The following is a 14,386-nucleotide window of genomic DNA, read 5'->3' on the forward strand; positions in this document are numbered from 1 at the left end:
AAGGTATGTGAATTCCTATATAATTCCAACTCCCTATCCTGGAGTAAGCGCTGAAATTAACTTTAAGGAATCATAGCAAATAATAGCCTAAGGGCAAAAAAATAAAAAGCCAAGTATATTATAACTTTATTCAACTGATATGCTCAATTCGTTTACCAAAAACAACACATGCATTTTGGGGTTTGTTACTGACCACAATGAACTTACCCTTCACACAGGAACTCTATCACATATGAACATTTGAATTAATTTGACACAAAAATATTTAAATTCAATAAAAATATGGGCAATAACTATATAAATATTTTTATTGATTGACTGTTTTTCTATTACAGTTGCTCCAGTTTTCCCCCATTGCTCTCCCATGACTTACCCACACCCCACTCCCAGCCAATCCCCACCCTGTTGTCCATGCTCATGGGTCATTGATACCAGTTCACTGATTATACCCTTACCTTTCTTTCCCGTCTTATGCCCCACCCAACCTCCTTCTGGTCACTCTGTCTGTTCATTGTTTCCATACCTCTGGTTCTATTTTGCTTGTTTGTTTTGTTCATTAGGTTCCACTTACAAGTGAAACCATATGGTATTTGTCTTTTGCTGCCTGGCATTTTTCACTTAGCATAATATTCTCCAGTTCCATCCATGCTGTCCTAAAAGGTAGGATTTCCTTCTTTCTTTCTGCTGCGTGGTATTCCATTGTGAAATATACCAGTTTTTTGATCCACTCATTTACTGATGGACACTTAGGCTGTTTCCAGCACTTGGCTATTGTAAATAATGCTCCTGTGAATATTGGGGTGCATAGGTTCTTTTGAACTTATGTTTCAGGATTCGTAGGGTATGATTCCAATCGTGGAATCACTGGGTCAAAAGGCAGCTCCATTTTTAGTTTTTTAAGGAAATTCCATACTGTTTTCCACAGTGGCTGCACCAGTCTGCATTCCCACCAACAGTGCACTAGGGTTCTCTTTTCTCCACATCCTCACCAGCACTTGTTGTTTGCTAAAGATGGCCATTCTGATCAGTGTGAGGTGTATCTCATTATGGTTTTAATTTGCATCTCTCTGATGGCTAGTGATGAACATCCTTTCATATGCCTCTGGGCCCTCTGTATGTGCTCCTTGGAGAAATGTCTGTTCCAGTCCTTTGCCCATTTTTTAACTGGATTGTTTGTCTTTCTGGTGTTGAGTCATATAAGTTCTTTATATATTTTGGAGATCAAACCCTTGTACAAGGTATCATGAGCAAATATGTTTTCCCATGGGGTTGGTTCCATTTTCATTTTGCTGATGTTTTCTTTAGCCGTGCAAAAGGTTTTTATTTATTTTTTTGAAAGATTTTATTTACTTATTTTTAGAGAGGGGAGGGAGGAAGAAAGAGAGGGCGAGAAACACCAGTGTGTGGGTGCCTCTTGCATGCCACAAATCAGGGAACTGGTCTGCAACACAGGCATGTGCCCAACTTGGAATTGAACCTGTGACCCTTTGGTTTGCAGGCTGGTCCTCAGTCCACTGACCCACACCAGCCAGGGCTGTGCAAAAGGTTTTTAATCTGATGTAGTCCCGTAATTACTTCCCTTGGCCTAGAGGATATATCGGCAAAAATATTGCTGAGTAGGATATATGAAATTTTATTGTGTATGTTTTCCTCTGGGACTTTATAGTGTCACTGCTTACGTTTAAGTCTTTTATCTATTTTGAGATTATTCTGGTGCTTGGTGTAAATTGGTGGTCTGGTTTCATTTTTTTGCATGTACCATTCCAGTTCTCCCAACACTATTTGTTGAAGAGGCTGTTTTTACTCCATTGTATGTTCCTGCCCCCTTTGTCAAATATTAATGCACCACAGAGACATGTGTTTATTTCTGGGCTCTCTATTCTGTTCCATTGATCCGTGTGTCTGTTCTTATGCCACTACCAGACTGTTTGGATTACAGTGACCTTGTAATATAGTCTGACATCGGGTATTGTAATCCCTCTTACTTTGTTCTTCTTTCTCAAGATTGCTGAGGCTATTCAGAGTCATTTTTGGTTCCATGTAAATTTTTGAAATATTTGTTCTATTTGTGTGAAGTATGTCATTGGTATTTTAATAGGGATTGTGTTGAATCTATAGATTGCTTTGGGTAGAGTGAACACTTTGATGATGTTAATTCTTCCAAGCCATGAACATGGTATATGCTTCTATTATTTGTATCTTTAATTTCTTTCTTCAGTGTTCTGTAGTTTTCTGAGTACAAGTCTTTTACCTGCTTGGTTAAATTTATTCCGAGGTACTTTATTTTTCTTGTTGCTATAGTAAATGGAACTTTTTTCCTAGTTTCTATTTCTGATTATTTCATTGCTGGTGTACAAAAATGCCTTCAATTTCTGAATATTGACTTTGTACCCCACTATTTTTCCAAATTCAATTATTAGGTCAAGTAGTTTTCTGGCAGAGCCTATAGGGTTGTCTAGGTACATTGTCATGTTGTCTGCAAATAACAACAGTTTTACTTCCTTCTTTACAGTTTTGATGCCTTTTATTTCTTTTTCTTTCCTGATTGCTGTGGCTAGAACTTCCAATACTATGTTGAGTAAAAGTGGTGAAAACGGAGACACTTGTCTTGCTCCTGGACCTAGGGGGGAAAGCTTTAAGTTTTTGCCTGTTGAGTATGATTTTGACTGTAGGTTTCTCATATATGACCTTTATTATATTGAGATATCCTGGCTCTATCCCCAATATGCTGAGGGTTTTTATCATAAATGGATGCTGTACTTTATCAAATGTTTTTTTCAACATCTATTGATATAATCACGTAGTTTTTGTCCTTCATTTTGTTTATGTAGCATATTACAGTTATTGATTTACAAATATTATACGATCCTTGAAGCCCCGGGATGAATTCCACATGATCATGGTGTATGATCTTTTTAATGTATTGCTGGATCTGGTTTGTCAATATTTTGTTGAGGATTTTAGCATCTATGTTCATCAGTGATGTTGGCCTGTAGTTTTCGTTCTTTGTTGTGTTTTTCCTTGTTTTGGAATTAGGGTAATACTGGTCACATACAGTGAGTCTGTGAGTCTTCCCTGTTCTTGAATTCTTTGGAATAGTTTGAAAAGGATAGGAATTAGTTCTTCCCTAACTGTTTGGTAAACTTTGCCTGTGAAGCCATCCAGTCTAGGGCTTTTGTGTGCCAGGAGTATTTTGACTATTGCTTCTATTTCACTAGTTGTTACTAGTCTATTCAGGCTTTCTGCTTCTTCATTCAGTTTTAGAAGATTATATTTTTTTCTAGAAATTTGTCCATTTCGTCCAGGATGTACAATCTTGGCCTATAGTTGTTCATAATAATTTCTTACAGTCCTTTGTATTTCTGTGGTATCAGTTGTAATTTCACCTCTTCTGTTTCTGATTTTATTTGGGTCCTCTCTCTTTTCTTCTTGATAAGTCTGGTTAAAAGCTTGTCAATTTCTGTTTATCTCTTCAAAGAACCAACTCCTGGATTTATTGATCCTTTGAATTGTTCTTTTAGTCTCTATATTTTTTATCTCTGCCCTGATCTTGAACATTTCTTTTCTTCTACTCACCGTGTGCTTTGTTTGTTCTTGTTCCTCTAGTTCTTGTAGATTTGGGGGTAGGTGGTTTATTTGAAATGTTTCTATCTTTTTTAGGTAGGCCTGTATCACTATGGACTTCTCTCTTAGGACTTGGCTGTGTCTCATAGGTTTTAAGCTGTTGTGTGTTCATTTTCTTTTGGTTCCAAATGTTTTGATTTCTTCCTTATTGCATTATTAACCCATTTATTACTTAATAGCATGTTATTCAGTCTCCATGAATATGAATGTTTTTGAGTTCTTCCTTGAGGTTGGTCTCTAGTTTCAAGCCATTAAGATCTGAGAAGATGCTTGACATGATTTCAATTTTCTTGAGTTTGCTGAGGCTTGTTTTGTGCCCTATCATGTGGTCTGTCTTTGAAAATGTTCCATGTGCATTTGAGAAGAATGTGTATTTTGCTTCTTTGGGGTGAAAGGCTCTGTATATATCAATTAAATCCATTTGATCAGGGTGTTGTTCAATGCCACAATATCCTTGTTGATTCTTTGGAAGATGTATCCATAGTTGACAATGGGGTTTTAAATCCCCTACCATGAGTGTGTTGCTGTCAATATCTTTCTTGGAGTCCTCCAAGATTTGCCTTATGTACTTGAGTGCTCCTATGCTGGGTGCATATATGTAGACAAGGGTTATATCTTCTTAATGGATTATTCCCTTAAGTATTATGAAGTGTCCTTCTGTGTCTTTTTTATGGCCTTTGTTTTGAAATCTATTTTGTCTGGTAAGTATTGCTTACCCCAGGTTTTTTTTCATGTCCCTTTGCTTGGAAGTTTTTTTTTCCTATCCGTTTACTTTCAGTCTCTGTAGATCTTTTATTCTGACATGAGTCTCTAATAGACAGCATGTATGGAGGTCCCATTTTCTTCCACTCTGCTGCCATTCAGCTACCCTATGTCTTTTGATTGGAGTATTAATCCATTAACATTTAAGGTTATTATTGATAGGTACTTATTCAGTGACATTTTTTCCCTTTGTACCTGTGTTGCTCTCTCCCCGTCTTTTTCTTCATCTTCTTAAAGCACTCCCTTTAGCATCTCTTGCAATGCTGGTTTGGTAGAAATATATACTTTTAGCCTTTTTTTTTTTTTTTTTTTTGGTCTGGCGAACTCCTTATTTCACCTTCCATTTTAAATGAGAGCCTTGAAGGGTACAGTGGTCTTGGTTGCAGGCCTTTGCTTTTCATCACTTGGAATATTTCTTGCCATTCCCTTCTAGCTTTTAGTGTTTCCGATGAGAAGTCAGCTGATAGCTTATTGGGGCTCCCTTGTATGTTACTAGCTGTTTGTCCCTTGCTGCCTTTAAGATTCTCTTTGTCTTTAAATTTTGCCATTTTAATTATGATATATCTTGGAGTGGGCCTCTTTGGGTTCATTTTGATTTAGACCCTCTGTGTTTCCTGGGCTTACATGACTTTTTCTCTCATCAAGTTAGGGACGTTTTCTGTTATGACTTTTTCAAAAAGATTTTCTAGCCTTTGCTCCTATTCTTCTCCTTCTGGTATCCCTATGATACAGATATTATTATGTTTCACGTTTTCCTACAGCTCCCTTAACCCCTCTTTGTTCTTTTTGACTTTTTTCATTTTGTTGCTCTGTGTGGAAATTGTTTTCTACCTTGTCCTCCAGCTTGCTGACTTGATTCTCTGCTTCATCTCGCCTGATTTTAATTCCTTCTACTGTGTTCTTCATTTCAGATATTGTATTCTTCATTTCCTCCTGACTTTTATTGATAGTTTCTATACCCTTTTTCATGTTGGTGTAGTTTGCAGTAAGTTCCTTGTAGTTTCCCTGAAGTTCTTTTTTGTTCTCACTGAGCTCATTGAGCATGTTTATAACCATTATTTTGAACTCAATGTCTGATTGTTTGCTTGCATCAATTTCATTTAGGACTTTTCTGGAGATTCCTCCTTTCCTTTCAACTGGGGGCTGTCTGTCTCTCCATTTTAGGTGACTCTTATTTGTTTCTGCTTTGACTCCCTGTCTTCATGGTGTGACCTTCTGTGGTAGGAGATCTGTGGATTCAGTGGTGCAGTCTCTTTGATCTCTTGAACTCAATGCTCTTGGAATGCCCTTTATGCCATTTACGTGGGCTCTCTGCTTGTAACTGAGTTTTGGTTGTTGTTGGGTCATTCTTTGGTGGGTTGTTCCCTCTGGCTGGCTAGTTGAGAGTCACTCCGCCCCCCACATCTTGTATGCTGTTGTACAGGTGCTGCCAGAAAAAAACCAAACAGCCCAGGAAATAAACCCACACCCATAATCACATTATCAACAGCAAATGAGCCAGTATTAATAAAAAGTGTAAAGTGATTAAGACTATTATAAGAAAGGAAAAATTCGTATGACCTAACTGAAACAAAAATGATTTTTGAGAGAGTTGAGGGAGACGCAATAATAAGAGTAGGGAATAGTTATAAGGGGAAGAGAGAAAGAAAGAAAAATTTACATCATAAATAAAAAGGGGAGGGAAGAAGACAGAATGGAGTAAGAGAAGGGAAACATATAGTATTAGGTTTAAAAAGAAATTTAAAAACAACAAATTATTTTTTTTTAAGTAGTGAGAGAGAAGGAAAAAAAGGAACCAAATTGAAGAAAAAGATCCACCACAACAGTATCAACAATACTGAGCAAAGATTAATATAGGTGGGAGGGGCATAAAGGGGAGGAAGAAACAAACAAAAACTTAAGAGATGTCTAGAGGAAAGAGAAGTGATTTTGAAATGACAGAGGGAGAAGGAATACTAAGAGTGAGGAATGAAAACCAGGCTAAGACAGGGAAACATTAAAATTTAAAACAAAAAAAGGACAGGAGGTAGGCAAAATGGAGTAGGAGAGGGGAATGGTAAAATTTGCAATTTGAAATACAAAAGTAGTGAAGATCTATAAATAAAACTGGAAGAATGCAACAACGACCACCATATCCACAACCGACGAGCAAAGATTTGATAAGGATGGAAAGAATAAGGGTATTTTAAGAATGGGATAAAGAATGTGAGATGAATAATGACAAGAATAATGGTTTTGAGAGGCTGGAGAGGGGAGAAATAGTAAGGGTGTGAAAAGGAAGTAAGTTATAGCAAGAGAGAATGTTAAGATTTAAAACAAATATATGAAGAAGAGAAAGGTAAAATGGAGTAAAAGAAGGGAGGAGTAAAATATGGGATTTGAAATAAACTATACTATAAAAACTAGTGACTTAATATGCATAAACTTGAAGGTCAAGAAATAAATGTTAAAAATCTATTCAGGAGAGAAAATAACACAAATCATGAAGAAGTCCATGGTTGAATTCATTTCACTATTTTCTCTTTCTGGATCCGCCCCTGGTGATATCAGGTGGTGTCCCAGTCTGGCCCTAGGCAGCCTGTTCAAGGCTACCAGCAATGCACAGTTTGTGGCTGTCTCCTTCCTGTTAATCTAGTCAATCTGAAATCAATAGTCAGGCTTATTAAGCACCACAGGGTGGGGCAGAGTAATTCCTGGGGAGGAGGAGGCAGCTACTGCTTCCCCTCAGGCTGATGCCACTTGAAGGGAACTGCTCTGCCTGAGCAAGATGGCTCCTGCAGTATGGGGGATGACTCAGCACGGGCATCCTGGCAGCTGCTCCCTCAGTTCTCTCCCCAGAGCCTCCATCCCCAGACTTTCCTCCAGTGTCTCTAGTCTACTCTACCCCATGCCCTGCCAGGGCACAGGGTAAGTGGCTACAATCAAAATTATATGTGTTGGGCCCTTTAAAAGGCTCTCTGTGACTCCAGCTGTCTCCTTCAGGCAGTCAGAAACCCTGCCACTTTTCACAGCTAGATGTTATTTGGGTTCCTTTCCTGGCTCTGGTGCTTGTAGGCTGGGGAGCCCAGCTTGGAGTTCAGACCCTACACTTCCCAGGGGGAACCCACCAGTCACTGAATTTCCCTCCAGCATTTCAGCTGCCCGCTGTGGCAGCTCAGCCAACCATCTTGCATCTATATACATATTTTAATAGTACATAACATGGGGACAAAATAACAAAGATTGAGTATCTGTTGAACTGACCCTATAAAGTGTTTCTGGGATAACTGATACTCACAGCAAGCCTATAAAACAATCTGACATTGGTTACAATGTGCTGGAGTTGTGAGGTAGCAAAAAGTACAATACAGTTTTCTCCCAAGGAGAGCTATGGTTTACTTAGAAGAACTACAAGAAAAATCAGTGACTAAGCATTTATTCATTCAGCAAAACTTTACCAAGCACCATGTATAAAATCAGCCCCACTTTAAACACTGCAAAAACAAAAATAAATAAGAAAGTGAATGCTCATCAAAGAACTCACAGTTTCATGAATGTAACTGATTATAATACAATATAATAAGGTAGATGGTTATAAAAGCAACAACATGGCACCGAAAGTGAGGTGGGGTGTATCAAATAGCTTCAGGGGAAGTCAAGACAGATGGGGAGGAGTGAGACTAGGGAAAGGCCAGGCAGGCAGAGGAAGGGAGAAGTGTGCAATTTCCATAGAGAAGAAAAGCAGTTTTCAGTCTACTACAGAGAACTATCTGGACATGTATGAATTATATGTAGGCCTTTAGATAATAAGAACCTACACAGTCAAGACTGTCAATATCTTTTTGAAAGTATGAAAAAAATAGAAAGATCATTCAATGACATTCTAATTTATGTAAGTCCTACTAGTTTCCTTATTTAAAATTAAAAGCAGAACATAATTTTCTTCCATTTCCTTAGGAGCAGCTGTAGAGCACACTCTTGATTATACAGAATAACAGGGGGGAAAAAAAGTGAGTTTTTCCTAAGTAATTTGCATAAGTAAGTGACCACTTTATTTCCAAATACAGAGAACTGTCCCTGGGTTTTAGATTATGCAGGCCAAATCTTACTTCTCCTAGATCATCTTATTTGCATGATTTTGAAAGTAACCAATACTATACATTTCACTTTAGGGATTTTTTTTTCTAGCTGACTATGTTTTCTGGATGACCATTTATGTTTAGTAACATGTATAAACTCTTCCTTTGGGAAACACAAGTATGAGTTTTCCCATTTTGTGAAAGGCTATGTAACTATTATTTTGTTATTAGCTATCACTTGGTGAATGCTTTATTCAGGACTAAGCATAGTGCTAATATGTGACATATATATTTAATTTACTCTTCATAGGGCCAGTAATATCTCCATTTAAAAATAAGGAAATTGAGGACTGGAAGGTGACTTGCCCAGGATAACATAGCTTAAAAGAGGCAGGGTCAGGATAGGTATGTCTGGCCAGTCACTCTTTTTAATTACCGTGTCAGTCAGCCTTTTTCTTTCCTACTGTGCTGCTAACATGTCTAACGTAAGTCATAAACTTTTATTTCTATAACTTAAAGTGATAACTATAACCATAAGGTCTTGAAATATTAACTAGATTTTGTGAGCATGCTGCCTAGTTTTAGAGGGCAAAGTTATCTTTAACTCCTCTGAAGTTACAGGTTAAGGTTATTAAGTGTGAAACCCAGCACCTCTACTAAGAGGTGTTATGGTAAAAAGCACAGGGAAACACATTTATATTCAACACCAAAATTCAAATTCTGTTTATGTCCCCCTGATTAAGCCCTGAAAGATGCTGAAAATGTTCCTCTGTGGCTAGTCTAGGAGCAGAGATGCCATGTAATTTCCTACCAATGGGCTTGCATCCATGATGCTCCCCCCACATGAGAGCCCTCTTTTCTTCTAGTTTCCATACATCTCGTCTCTTGCATTCAGAATGTACCCTAGTGCATCCTCCTTCACCTATCCATTCATTGCTCTATCAGCTAGAGAAATACTTATTTTATTGTGGTAATGGGTCAGGCATTGTGTGTAGCCCTCCCCTCGAAAATTAAAACCCAATCCTGCACATCCAAGAACCTCTTGGTCCACCAGAAGAAAATCATAGAAACAAGGGATTAGCACTCAATGTGGTAAAGGTATATACATAGTACCAAGAGAGCACAAGGGAAGGCTAACTGCCATTGGAGGTAAGGTGTGGAGGGAAGCATTCACAGGGTTTGGTAATGTTAGAGCCTTAATTCAGATGACAGAAGATGAAGACCTAAAATAAGAGTGGGCAGAAAGTTTTAAAGAGAGCAAACTTGAGATGTAGGTGTTGGATGATGAAGTGGATGGGATGCTGAGATGTATCAGAGGGTGGATTCAAAGAACACTAAGGCAGCACGGTCTGGTTGGACTCCTTGCAATGATGAACATGTTTTATAGAAGGGCACCGTCCAACATGGCAGCCCGCAGCCACACAGGGCACTTGACAGAGTGCCTGAAATGTGGCTAGTGTGACTAACATTGAATCTTTATTTCATTTTAATGAATATTAATTTAAATAGCAACCTGTGGCTATCAACTATTGTACTAGACAGTGCATCTCTTAAGGTTTCAGGCTTGAGATAACATAACGAATTAAAAGATTTATTACCAGTATCTGAGAAAAGAATACCAAGATGAAGAACGTACAGATGCTCAAATATTTGTTGAAAAAATGAATGAACAAGTAATAAAGAAACGAACAAACTGGTTGATCTTTAAGAACTCCACCCTTTAACATCCCATCAAACAGGTATCTACCGTTGCTCATTCAGATTTCAAATAAGGTCCTCAATAAGGTGACACCAAAATGTATTCATGCTGTCTCCAGATCTCAGTCCAACTCTTAAAATAGTATTACTAAATTTAAATTCCTTATGTTAGTCAATGTAAAAAAAAAAACCTCTATCATGAAACCAGAGCAAGTCACAACTTAGAAAATACTCACAGACCAACAATAAGCCAGGACAAATAACTGTCTAGTAAAATACATCTGTTTCAGAAAGGAAGGGAGGGAGGGAATAGGGGGAGTGGGGAAGGACCAGAGAGGGAGCTTTATGATGAGTTCAGGATATTTCAAATACACTACAGACCATGCACCTTCTAAGCAGTTCAGTTTACATTCAGTTTACATGTCTGTGTCCTCGGGTAAAAGGACTGAATTTTTCTTAAGAAATATCTTTTTTTGTTTTATAGAGCATTTTAAAAGGCCAATGGTAATAAAAGTTTTCCCTAGTAATATGCCCTTTAATCTTAGTTATCCACAACATCCAAAGTCAATGTAAAATAAAAAAATTCTGTGATATGAAAACATTTAACCTGAGAACAGGTTGTGTCTAAATGACTCATTGTTAATCTGCCAATATTATCCTAATCTGATTGCATTAGGATTTGCTTACTATTTTGGTCCTTGCCATCTTAAGCTTCTGAATTCCAGTTTTAGAAATGAGAAGCTAGCATATTACAACACTCACACATGTTCCAGGTATCTGCTTACCCCTTCATTTTCCAGTGCTACCTTCTTAACCAGACTCAAATTCTAACTTCCTCTCTATTCATGAGATCCTGCATGGCATTAATGTTCTTACCTACGCACAAATAAAGCTCTGTTTACAAGAGTATTAGATACTTTAGAACATGTAGTTCTATAAGCTTCAGAGAAACACATCTCATCAGAATGTCTAGTATGAACATTTTTAGCAATAAGTATAAGGCTAACACCATTGTAAAACAACAATCTTTGTGCTTCCCTCCTTGGCCTCTCATCTGAGCTTCAATTCCCACTGCTAGAATGGTCCCACATCTTTTAAATAAGAGCCTGTAAGAACACACTTAGCTGCCCCGACTATTCGATTTAACCTATAAGGGAGCTTATGTAGAAGGTAAGGTAAAAACAATGTTACCATACTTTGCCATGTATAATGCGCTCCCCTGCATAATGTGTACCCATGTTTTTGTGTGCACTATACATGGGATTATTATACCCATTATTATACCCATGGTAGGTAATCATTATACCTGCATATAATGAGCATCCTTATTTCTCTCTCAAAAATTTGGGCAAAAACAATGCACATTATACACGACAAAATACGGTTAAGTAACAAGACAAGGTCTTGGCTCCCAGAAAGCTTTAGCTGGTGGGGAAGAGTAAAAAACCACAAGAAATGTAAAACAAGCAGCAGAAGGGACACTGCTATAGTAAAAAATAATGTTAGCCAGCCACCATCCATGGAACACTCATGGGCATCAATCTCAGCTACGTACACTTTCAGTTAACAAATGAGAAAACATGTTATCTTCTATGAGAGTGCAGGTGAAAACAAAGTCTCCCAGTTGTGAGTAATGTGTTAATTTAAAAATTATTTATCACAGACATAAATACAAGGGTCATAAAACATATTTTCTTTCCTTTCACTTAATGAACAGTAACTGCTCAGTAAAATATGAAGAACAATCAGTTCTTGATATAGTATGATTTTGCAGAGATCCATAAATGGCCAGTACCTCTGGGTAAACAGTCCCTGGCCAAAGAATCTGATAGCCCAGATACAACCACTCACTGATTTAACCAGACGTTTACTGTCCTCCTCCTTCTAAACTGAGAAATACAACCATGAATCAAGCAAAAAGTCACAACGCTCCAAGCTGGAAAATGTTCTGTGGCAAGAGTTCTATGCAAAGTGCCATGAGAAAAGCAAAGGAAAACTAGCTCCAGCTGCAATAAACAAGAAAGACTTAAAATCTGCATGTGGAACAAAGCGACAACAAGAGACTGATTACTGTCCTTTGAGATGCACAGCATATACAAAGTTAATATAAAGACAAGTGCTATAACTATCCCTAAACACAGGGTCTGGCACAAGTAAGGCCTGCATGAGTGTGGTTGGTAGGGTAGTAATATGGGTGTATTAATTTATAGTTTTTATTTGAACATTCCACCTAAAATGTCATATGTTGTGCTTGAGTGTGATATTGTTATGTTACAGAATGACATGCTTATGATTTTGTAATAAAAAGGGGGGGTGTTATTTGTGCCAGACCTTGTATTACGACATCACGAGGAGGTCCAAAAGTCCCCAGACAGATCCAGAGTTAGAATATATATGTGTCTGAAGGCCTGTCTCCAGGAAACTCACAGGCCCACAGGCTTGAAGAGCAGCAAAGACAAGAGCTAGAAGGGCTGTAAGACCTGCCCCTATTTATTTAGTGCAGGGCCCTCTGTACCATACATATCCCTGTAAGCTTCTGTTTGAACACCATTCAGGGAGAGGGAAGTGATAAGTTTGTAGCCTCATGTACTGAGAAACAAGTAAAGCCTACATCTTCATAACTTCTTCAAACCAATGCTCTCTGTTCTGCCCAGTGAAATCAGAGTCTGTCAAACCCTTCAAGTCTACAAACTTCCAAGTATGTGAAGATGGGCAAACGTTCCAGTCTTGCCAACCTTTCCCAGGTGCCCTTCAGGTTATCCTTTAAGAGATGCAGTGCTCAGAACAGCAGACATCGTATGTGGCCTGCAGGAAGCAGCACATCCACCCTGTGAACACACGTCTGCCTGTGCCACTCGTTTTATCTTCCAATCCCTGACACTGCTGTCATGTTGGGCGCACTCCTGCTTAAAAAGACATCTCTCTGTCCCACTGGGGAGCAGACACAGCCAATTCCTGAGAACAGGATGCTAGGCTTTCCCTCCAGCTGCCTGGCAGGATGGCCCCTGCCACTTCTCATGCTGCAATCACACCATGACTGACCCCACATTCGCATTTCCCTACACTTGCCATCCTGCTGGCTAGACCTCCAGGCCCCTTCCTGGCTAGTGAGTGGATTCAATGGTCACTTTGGCTTCAGAGCACTGCTCACCTAGCTACCTGGCAGAGTCCTCTTCCCCGTATCTATGCCCACCAAACCAGAGGGGCAAAACAAAATGCCACAGTGCTTGCGGCTCTCGAGCCAGACACAAGGTCAAAGTGGTATCCCCAGTGACACACTCTAAGACTCTGGATGGTTTAGTTCAGTATCAATTTCCCTGAACTATGAAAATGAGACAGTGAAAATTCAGTTAGCTAATCCATGGGCAGGAGCTGGCCTCCCACATGATAAACAAGCAATATAGCACAGATCACTGCTACTGCCCACGACTAACCCACCACCACTACTACAACCTGTTCTACACTGGACTGTGACACCCACTAGGGTGGGACAGAAAGGGGTTTACAGCAAACTCTCCATCAGTGTCGGGTCCAGAACAAAACAGTGAACAAAAATGGCACACAAAAACCTAAAACCAGGTGACTGAAGAAATTTAGGTTTAGTTCTAGTCTTAAATTTGCCGAGTTATTTATCCACAACAGAAGTTCTAAACTGCTAAGACACCTGAGAATTTAGAGGTTGAAAATATTCAGAAATTCATAGTAAACAGAATTGATTTTCAAAGGATAAATGAATTATCTACTTGTATGATGCTTTGGCTACACAGGACCATGTGATTTTTTTTTTCATGTTTTTAATGTTTGTGGTTGAGAGATCTGGCCCTGAACAGCACGCGGTGAATCCTAATACTTATGACCCTGAACTCCCCTTTCTCTTCACTATGAAATATCTTTTTCATTTTCTCTTTTGTATTTCCTAGTGCCTGGCTCAATGCCAGGCAATACTCAAAAAACATTTGTCTCAAATAAGTGAATGTTCTTGAGTGGCCATGTTTCAAGAAAATCGCAGTGCATTTTCCTGACCTACTTCATCCATAAAAGTTGGACCTGCCTTGTGTCTGGTGACCTCGTGTTGGCCCCGTGGTCACCACTTTAAGTGTTGGGCGCCACCCAGGCAAAGAGTAGAGTAAGAGAATTTGGGTCAACAGAACACTCATTTCAATTCAACCAGTTAATGAGCTTTTGTGAAATGGACATAAAGAGATAAAATAATAACAGCTTACACAGGATAAAATAAGGCCTCC

The 14,386-nt window shown here is 38.8% G+C and overlaps 1 protein-coding gene across 4 annotated transcripts in view; it reads right to left on the reverse strand.

Annotated features, from left to right (window-relative positions):
• The window catches only part of WASF3 (WASP family member 3), a 152,127-nt gene that overhangs the window by 84,192 nt on the left and 53,549 nt on the right, over window positions 1–14,386 (reverse strand). The window lies entirely within an intron of this gene.

The sequence above is a fragment of the Desmodus rotundus genome, chromosome 3 (genome assembly GCF_022682495.2).
Source record: "Desmodus rotundus isolate HL8 chromosome 3, HLdesRot8A.1, whole genome shotgun sequence".
Classification (NCBI taxonomy): Eukaryota; Metazoa; Chordata; class Mammalia; order Chiroptera; family Phyllostomidae; genus Desmodus; species Desmodus rotundus.